Source organism: Malurus melanocephalus, unplaced genomic scaffold (genome assembly GCF_030028575.1).
Source record: "Malurus melanocephalus ecotype Western Australia unplaced genomic scaffold, MMel_1.1 scaffold_258, whole genome shotgun sequence".
NCBI lineage: Eukaryota > Metazoa > Chordata > Aves > Passeriformes > Maluridae > Malurus > Malurus melanocephalus.
In genome coordinates this window covers 587,940-596,013 of record NW_026623490.1, presented here as the reverse complement: position 1 = coordinate 596,013, position 8,074 = coordinate 587,940, and positions in this window count along the sequence as shown.

The following is an 8,074-nucleotide window of genomic DNA, read 5'->3' as shown; positions in this document are numbered from 1 at the left end:
TTCTATTTTGGAAAAATCCCAAACCTTAAGAAAATTTTGTAAAATGAAATTATGGAGAAAAATCAGTTTTTGAGTCAAAACTAGAAATGGTTTGTATAAGAGGGTCCTTTTGACTTCACTATGTGTTTCTCTCTCTTGTGATCTGTGATAGCTATTTGACTGAGTTAGACTACTGCAACATGAGGATTRACCTTAACATTTCTCCTGTTTGCTGCCTGGAATAGTCAGAAAGCCTTGGATGCTCCAAAGTGTTGCTGAAACAGATACATTTCTGGAAGACATTTCCTTCAATAAAATTTCACTTAATTAATTATTCAGCTTTAATCATTGTCTCCTTTTCCTCTTCTTTTATTATGGCTATCTGTCATTTTCTAGGAAATGTAAAGATTTAGAGGTTTAAATGTCATTACAATGCTGTGGGAGCTAATTATCTAATTGTTTCAGAGTTTTTAAAATGTCAGATGTTCTCTCTTTATCAAGGGCGTTTTTAGAGTGGCCTTTGACTGACTATTTCCTGCTATTTGYCTATGCGTTTATCTTGTGTGTATACATGTAATAATCATACTATTATTGAATTAATATGCACATAAAGAATTAATTCATAGAGACTAATTTCTGCAAAACTGTGCCCAGAGAAAGAAATGCTTGATTTCGAAGTGTGCCAGCTTCTGATGATTGCTGTTCTTTGTTCTTATGTGTACTTTTTGTTATAATCACCAGCTATGTGCAACAGATCAGAACAGGAYTCAATAGAGCAGAACAGAACAGCATAGCATAAACTAGACTAGAATTGMGTAGAATTGTTCAGTTGGAAGGGAACAACAATGATCATCTAGTCCAAATGCCTGACTAATGCAGGGTTGACCAAAAGTTCAAAGATATTAGTAAGGGTGTTGTTCAAATGTCTCTTATATAGTGACAGGCTTGGGACATTGACCACCATCTAGAAACCTGTTCCAATGTTTCACCACCCTCTTGGCAAAGAAATTCTTCTAAATTTTCAGTCTAAACCTCCTCTGATGTGGTTTTGAACCATTCTCATGCATCCTGTCACTGAATCCCAGGGAAAAGAGACCAGCACCTCCCTCTCCACGTGGGATATATTGCAAAGGATGTTATCTTAATCACAGATACTACAGAAAGCTGTATTTTCTGAAACAAGGAGGCTATTGACATCACAGGAGGAAAAGGAGAGTAAAATATAAAAGAATAATCCAACGAGCATGCTTGTCCTAAGAACAATGCTTATATTTGGTGCTTTTTACCTTGACCCAGGCAACTTCTGAAACAAGGAAAGGTAAGAGGAGAGAAAGGCCACTTCTGAGATGTGGGAACATGCTCAAAKTCTCTAAAAGGACTGGACTTTATTAGGAATGGCCATGGAAGGGTATAGAATAACATCTGAAATCTAGTAAAAAATACTTTAACTTGGCCCATTAAATAGGAGGAACACAGGACAAGACTCTTATCACAGGGATGAGAAGTCTAAACTGACTTTGGCCTTTGGTCTGTCTAGTGGCTTTCTTTAGAATAATAAAGAGCTGTATTCCCCACTTCATGTCCAGAGAGAGGTTTATCTTGATCCAGCAGTTTAATGAAATGGAATTTGGAAGAAAACCTGTGCTTCAAGTGAGTTACTTGAAAACATGAAAGGCTTAGGTCTTTGTAAGTCTGTTTTATAGGGAGGTTCACATGGCTTTCCTTACATACAGTCAGAGTCACATAACACGACATGACATAACCCTTCAAACTGTACCTGTCCTTCTGAAAGCTCCCCAATGTGCTGTGCACCATGTACAGGGTGACCTCTGAACTCATAGCTTTGCATAGAAATAACTTAGCGAGAACTATGAGAAATGTAATGAATCCTCATCTATGAGAGGTTGTGACCAGTATTTTTTGAAGTCCAAGTGGGAGTTGTTTTTCAGACAGGAGTAGCTGTATGACTTTTTCCCCACAGAGCAGCCAAAAACCTCTTTTCTCCTTTTCTTCCCTTCATTGATATTAGTGATATCGCAAGAGTTGTCAACATTACGGTTAAAATTTTGTTTCCATTATAAATCTTCTTTGTAGAGGTTTTCACATCTGGCTTATTTCAAATTACATCAAGCTTCAAGAAATTCAGTGTCTAAACTGTCAGCATGAGTGTGATTTTTTTTTGAGCAAAAATGTTTAAATCCATTAAAATATTAGAGCTATGGAGTGGGAAARTTTGGTATGTGTTCTCATGGGATCAATGAGAGTTTTGCCTTTGACTTCARTGTGGAAACAGGAAGTGGCCTATAATGCATAATCAGTCTCAGAATTCCTTAGTCCCATCCCATGCTCCAAACTTTAGCTAATATTTAAAAGAGGATTCTGAGGTGTAATGTGTCCCCTTGCTCACCTTTTAACAAGATTTTTGTGATGTTTTAACCCAAACTCACATCTGGTTATAGAGTCARTACCCCTCTACTGAAATAACGCCCTGCCATCAGAACAATGGCAAACAAGCCACACAGAAATCTCCAGTGCCCTCAGTGTGAGAGACTGGTATTTTGTTTCGAGTCCCCTGAAATGTGAAGTCACAGAGTGAGAGCAACTAGACATGAAAAGTTGAGTATCAGGTTGCATGTTACTCTCCCCTGCCAATCTAAAATTTTTCCCTGCAGTTTGCAATCTCATTTTAAATGACCTGAGTATTAAGGGGCATCTCCATCTTTYCTCAGGAGTATTTACCAGTTTAACAGATCTTGCTTTAGGAAACATTTTCAGATAGCTACTAGATACTCCCTGAACTCAGTCTAAGGCTAACCTCTTTGACCACACAAAATAATCATGTTGTCTTTGACTCCCCCCTCTTTCAGTTCTYGCAGACAACGAGGTCTATTACTTCCTACCTACTTCTGTCATTATTTTGCCTAACTATTCCATATAGGGATCTTTTCACATTTCCTTATACTATTGTCTTTAATTTTGAACATGGAGGTATTTTATTTTTGGCAAACATAGATAGTACAAGGATTTAAAAATGTGTGTTGCAGACTGCGGTACAGCAGAAATATCCACAGCCTCTTTTTGAAATTGATAACATTTCACAGCCCACAAGCAGTTGTCTTCTGTTTTCTATTTCTCTTGAACAAACACTGCCTGTAAAATTTACTATCCAAAAAGATGCCTGGCAGCTGAAATAACATTCAGCTTTCCCTGWATTTGTGAATGCTGCATTATATCATTTCAGGCTACATCATGCAGTATCTGGTATGTTACCTGAAATAATGCAGCTCAAACAACAAAAGAAATCGGGACTTTGTGCTGACTTTCATCTTTAGTATAAGATAGCTCAACAGATTATAAGATAAAATAATTTGCCAGAAACATGTGTTTTTGAGTAAGCTTGTTGTTCACAACAGTGTATTGTTGTTCCTAATAATAAATCATATGCCCATGATATATGTCCCAGCTCATCCATTCCCATTGTGAAACATTCAACTTCTGAGAGTCAGTGAACACTGGTAGCAAACATAATGTGGTGAACTGAACAATCCAAATGTATGTAATCCAAGGGGAACTTGTTGGATATTTCCTCTATTATAATGAAGTGACTTACAGGGATCATCTAATCCAATGACCAATGTTAAAGCATGTTAGTATTGTCCAAATACCTCTTAAATACTGAGAGGCTTGGGGCATCAACCACCTCTCTGTGAAGCCTGCTCCAGTGTTTGAGCATCCTCATGGTAAAGAAATGTATCCCAATGTCCAGTCTGAACCTCCCCTGGTGCAGTTTTGAACCATTTCCTTGCTTCCTATCACAGGATACGAAGAGATCGGCAAGAGATCACAGTTAAATGGGCAAAGCTATGGCCCCACCATGATCAATGAAAAATCCCTCTTTATGTCAATGAAATCAAAATCTCTATCTAGCCATGACTGTGAAAGATGAAAATAGACCATAAGTGCCTAAGCTTATTTACACTAAWGACAATGGCAGAACACAAACTGACTGTAAAGGAACAATTCCCAACAATTCCCTCAAGAGCAGTACAGAACACAAATAATAACTCAGACTGGTTACAGTTATTCCCACTCCTATTGGACTGATTGGAAGGTCAGATACTACCCTGTAAACATCTTTATTTCCACAGCTCTTGTCCAAACTGTTTGTTCTTCCAGCTCTCAGCATTCCAGGCCTGTCACCAGTAAAGAGAGTAAAGTAATATTAAATTAAAATGGGAACTATGCATTTATCAGCTTTGCTTCTGCTGTGAAGAGGTCTGATCTGGCACCTCTGGAAACCTCCTCTTTTTATGTTGTTAAAGCTGAAGTGGCCSATGTAACACACAGCCAAATTCTCAGTATTTTAGTTACTTTTAAACTAAGTTTTAACAGGACTGTCAAACACCACATGCAGTATGTCAGTTAACACYGTGGAGTAAAATTGACAAAGAGCACTTTATGTACCTTCAGAGCAAATATATCTTTGCCAACACTTTTGAGCTATTTTAGGTTTGTAAGCTGCAAGTATCTCCTGCTCTCAGATTTGATAACAGTAGAACCAAGACTAGAGATGAGTAGTACCTGGCAATGAATAAGCTGGCTAGACTGCAGACTTTAATAAGCAGTATGACAAAAGTTTAAATTGTTCTGACTCTGGCAATCCCTTCTCCAAATACTAAGAAGCATTTGTTTCATGGTTGCAGGCAGGCTTGCCCCTCTCTTTATTTCTATGTAAAGATCTCTTAGAAGCATCTGAAAAATCAGAGAAGGGTTAATCCTGAGATAAAATACATAAAAGCAACAGAATTCTTTGTGTCAGTTGCCAAAAATGAAAATCCTCCCATAATTTTTGTGGAAGTAAATGACTTTCAGAATGGTTTAATTGTTCCTTTCAGCATCACTTTCTTCTCATCATGGCCCAGAACAGCAAAGCCTCTTGCATATGCTGTGGCTAGCTTTTAAGAACCAGTCACTGAAATGAAAGTCAAATGAGAAAAGGGGCATTCTAMGAATTTTCTAGCTTGTCTTGCAGTGTTTCCATTTAATAACATCTGCTACTCATAAATCATGAAAGAAACCCCTAACAGCCTGTAATACCAATACATGTTAGAAAGCAAGAATCTTTCACCTCTTGCAGGTAGGCAAATACTCTCATCTTAAAGTGATAAAAGCAGGATATTAATCTCTTCCTGCCCATTTGGTAACACAGTCTGCCCTCCATGTTCCTGTCACCAGGGACTGTCAGGTGGCCCACCCTGACTATGACAATGCTGACCTTCAAATCAGCCCCACATCCAGTCAGCCTGCTGTGCTTTGTGCACCAAACCTGCTCTGTGCTCGCCTTGCTCTGCCAGCAGCCTGCAGACAAACAGCTGCTGCCAGCACTGGGCCTGTTCCACTCGGGGCTGGGGTGGGACTTCTCAACTGCTTTCCACAGTACATACAAAAAACGTGCACTTTTTGGACAGCAGCACATGGGAAAGTCCTGCCCATCACCTTTTGTCAGCCACTGAGTGACTTGCCTGTGCCACACAGATTTGCTAGGTAGGAGATGATTTTGTTTCACTCACCAGCATAGTGATTCCAGCAGATCTTTATGTATATAAGTAGATATAAATATATATATATATATATGTGTGTGTGTGTATTAATGAGAGATGTGAATTTTAGAGCTCATTATAATCTTACAGAGACCCTAATAATTTATTAAATAATAGATTCAGATGTAGACAGTCAAGACTCTGTATCACCTCAAAAGCACACTCAGACTATGGACATCAGAAAAACAGTGCACGAGAGGTTGTAAAGCACAAAAAATAAGTCAGGTGACTTCATAGCATGAAAGACAAGTTATTAAAAAAAAAGAAAAATAAATACAAAGCAATAACAATTACTTGACTTTCCATAGCATCCTCCTGGAAAAAAAATCTGTATTTTTTTAACAAATGCACTAAGTTTYTTATTCATTTCACTCAGTTTTGATGCATGAATTCAGGAGGAGCATTATTAGTTTTGTGACAAACACAGAACCAGTTCCAGTGTCATGTGCGGGCAGGTTCCATAGCAGCAGCTCAGRGAGGGCTGGTATCCAGCTGCCCCTCCATGGACTGTTATGTGGATTCACCCCATCTTGGGTGTGAACAGTCAGGGTGGAGCATGAGCAGCAAGGGGCAGGGGACTGCAGGGGCAGAGTTTGGCAGCCTGGGACTGTCCCAYYYCCAGGGARAAGCAGGGTARCCTGGGGRCATGGGGACAGCCTCAGCCCTGAGAAAGAGCCACCTCTCTGGGAACAGGAGCAGGTGAAAGCTGGGACAGAACATCAGCCCACATTTACAGATCAGTATGAAAACCTTGTATCTGTCTTTCTTGCAGTTCATCTATTTTCTGTTGGCCTAGTCCTCAAATTCTCAACACAGTCTGAATTGAAGCTCTTTTGATTGGCATATCATTTTGTCCCCTTGCATTGCTGAGGGTGCACTTTGGCTCCTTATYCCAAAGATGGAGATACTGAGCAACATCAGCATGGGCATTGGCTTCTGGGGTGCAGCACTCCTGATCAGCCACAATGTGGATGYCAAGATTGCCATCTTCTGAGCCCAACACCTCCAACAGTGCATCCAGCCAGCCCTCAACTACCCAATTTCCACAYGAGAATGTTATGAGAAGTGATGTCAAAAGCCATAATAAAGTTATTATACATCCATGTGCATACCGTACATTGATGCTTTCTGTGTGTTTTCATATATGGTCACTTCATCACAAAAGATTATTAAACATGGTTTATCCCTGATCGATTGACACTAGCTGGTCCTAACCACTTGGTCATCCCTGCTGACATTGAATTACCAGGGGCTTGTTCTATAATCTATCCAGGAACAGAAGCAAAGCTGAMAGTCACATTCATTCAAGTTCACTCTCTGGTCTTTCTTAAGACAGGARCAACACTACCCTTTTCCCAGTTATTAATATTTTTACCATTCATCATGATTTCCACCAATGAGTCAGAACAGACTAAAAATCACATCAACCAACAGATTCAGCATCTGGGTGAATCCTACTMATTTTGGGCTGACTGTACCCAAACCATATGACATTACTCTTAAAACCTTTGAGTCTCAGAGACTGATATCAGCCAAGCCAGAGCACTGAAGGTTTTCATTTTTGATGGAGGTACCTGTCCTCATCATTTTGAGACTCACAGGTTTCATCAAGTTTTATTTAATGGTCACKGAGGCCAATAGGCATATTTTTTATTTTTGTACTAAAATTCGATTCTGACAGTAGGGTTTTTTTCAGTATTTTCAATAAGAATTTCCTTGTCTACTATTTGTCTATATATTTTCTTTCCTTTGAAATTTCATATGTTGAAGTAAAGAAGTCTCTAGAGGAGTTGAGATTTTTTGTACTATAAAACCCTACTAGCCTTGGAAGTTRCAAAAATCTCAAAGACTGGTTTTCAGAAGGGCATGAAGTTCCCATTGCTGGGRTGCACAAATGCTAATTTAAGACACTAAAATTCTTAAGCATGATAATCAACTTCATATTTTTACTAAAAATCTGATTGGCCAAARTTCGTTTCAAAAGCAGTGACTTCCCATAAGAGAAATATTTGTTTTATTAATAAAAAAGGTTTAATTAAAGAAAAGTTGGTTTGTTTTATTGAAATTCTGGGTTTGGTAAAGTTCTAGTTGTTCAAAAGTGTTCCTGAATATTATTCTTCTGATTTTTGTAAAGAGCAAACTGCTCCTTCTTTGTTTTGATATTTACATGAGGCACAAAAGAATGTTTAAAAAGTGTTTATAGAGCAAGAAAAATCAAAAAAATAAAAGGTATTCTTGTTTCTCATGCCACAAATAAAGTTAAATCAGCCCTTGCAGAACCCTTTAGCCAAATACTTCTGGAATGTTCTGTTGATGGAAAAAAAATAATTTTATAAGTCTTTTGCAAATTTTTTTGAGACTCTGAAATCCATGTCTASCTACATACTAATAACACAGTTTTCCTAATTAATCTGCAACTGTCAGCAAATGATGTGCTGTGGTTCTCAATTCTGCAGGAATCCATGTAATGGATTGTTGTGTGAAATGTGATATAT